The sequence below is a fragment of the Rutidosis leptorrhynchoides genome, chromosome 11, assembly GCF_046630445.1.
Source record: "Rutidosis leptorrhynchoides isolate AG116_Rl617_1_P2 chromosome 11, CSIRO_AGI_Rlap_v1, whole genome shotgun sequence".
NCBI lineage: Eukaryota > Viridiplantae > Streptophyta > Magnoliopsida > Asterales > Asteraceae > Rutidosis > Rutidosis leptorrhynchoides.
In genome coordinates, this window is record NC_092343.1 from 181,675,070 (window position 1) to 181,677,331 (window position 2,262).

The window sequence follows — 2,262 nt, forward strand, 5'->3', positions numbered from 1 at the left end:
AGCAGCGTAATAACTATGGACCACAAGATTTCATATTTATAAACATAATACACTCGCAAGTATATGAAAAGCATTCCAAGCAATGGGCACCCGGTAACTAGCCTTAACAAGAGTGTGTACCCCTAAGTTATAATAATATGTGCACCGAATCAAGTGCGTTCCGTTAACCTCGAAGTACTAAACACCCGTTCTTCTAGTTTACTAGAACAACATCTGGGTGGGGGTGTAAAACCCGATAGATCTATCTTTAGGATTCGCGCCTACCAGTTCATAAACCAATAGTTAAAGTTACCAAGCTAGGGGATTTTTGATTCAAACCCATGTAGAACGTAATTTTAGTCACTTGTGTCCATAACGTAAATCATTTATAAAAATAGCGCATGTATTCTCAGCCCAAAAATATTTAAAGTTTAAAAAGGGACTATATACTCACCAAACTGTATTTTGTAGTAAAAATACATATAACATCATTGATCAAGTATAAGGTTGGCCTCGGATTCACGAACCTATATCATTTGTATATTTATTAATACATAATCGTAATCGAATAAGATCATATTTTATTATTAATGATATAATTGTTTTATTAATAACTCATATGTTATTTAGTAAATTGATAAAATATATATTCATATGTTTTTAAAAAAATATTATTATTAGTCAAAATAATGATATAATTATATTATACATTAATTACATATATTAAATTATATATATAATATTTACTTGTTTTAAAAAAAAATATTAATAATATTTATACTCAGTAATAATATCAAAAATAATAATGATAATGATATTAATATTAATGAAGTAAAATAATAATAAATCCTATTATTTCATAATAATGATATCAATACTTGAACGATAATACTATTAATGGTAAATACATTGTTAATAATCGTAATATTATAAATAATAATTTTACTTAATAATGTTTATTTAAAATAATAATAATATAATCTTGATTATAATAATAATACTAATACTAATAACAATGTTAATAATAATCAAAAATCTATTAATAATAATGTTTAAAATTTTAATCTTAATCATTATAACAATAATAATAAAATTAGTTTTTAGTATTGTTAACTACCTTGAAAAGCCTCTCTAAAAAAATATGCCCAAAGCCGGGCTCGAACCCGTGACCTCTCGTTTAACACAAACACCCTTAACCATTCACCCATTTGTTATTTTCGAAATAAACCATCACTGATAAACATATAACCTGTGTATATCGATTTTCTTAAAACCCACTTATCACTGGCCCAACTTCACTTCGGCCCACATTAATTTAATCGGCCCAACACCAAAAACGTTTATAGTCCAGAAAAAAAAAATACGGTGTTAATCAGATAGGGTATGTGCGTGTTCTTTTGGGTGCCGTCTGACTCATCATTCACAAAAGAAATAACAGCCGATATCCTCTCTTCCTCATCATCTATATAATCGTCATCATCTTCATCATCACACACGTTTTATCATTATCAATGTATCGCTATTATCATCATAATATCTCATCGTCTTCATCACGGTAGGAGTAGAAACCGAAGAAAGTAACAGAGATTAATGGTGGTCTGTGGTGGTAGTTTATAATAGTTTGCAACTGGAACAGAAACAATTGGTGATTCACGATGGTTTGGTGATAGTGATCGAGACAGTAATCGTAGCAGCAATCAGGGTTTGCAAAAGAAAAAAAATATATATATAGATATGTGTTTGTACAGTAGCCCATCGAGAGAAAAAGAAAGGGAAGTGAAATAAAATAGCAGCGTTTTGTAGTTATTAGAAAGGTGTAGCAGCGGTGGTTGATGGCGGTTTGTGTTGGAAGTTCATGGTGATTTCAATGAAGGTTGATGATCGACTGGATGATGTTTAAAGATGATTGTGGGTCTCGGTTATAGTAGGAACCCGAAACAGAAACAGAAACTCTTGAGCAGTAGCAGTAACACACAATAGCAAATGGGTTTTGATTGTGTTCCCCGGCTTTAATGGGATAAAGATCAAGGTGGTCGAATGGTTTATTTCAGAAGATTTTATTTCCTCCATCTCTTTTTCTTTGATTGTGTTATTAGGGGTTATATAACGGATGGGAGATATTACTGAGATCAAAACGAATCAATTACAATCTGATTTGTAGTTGAATTAGTGGACAGACCATGTTCAATCAGAGAATAAATCAAAAAAATGAAAATGACCTACAAAAGTAATTGTATTGTTATGTGATTGAATAAGATTCATAAAACAGATTATGACAAAAAC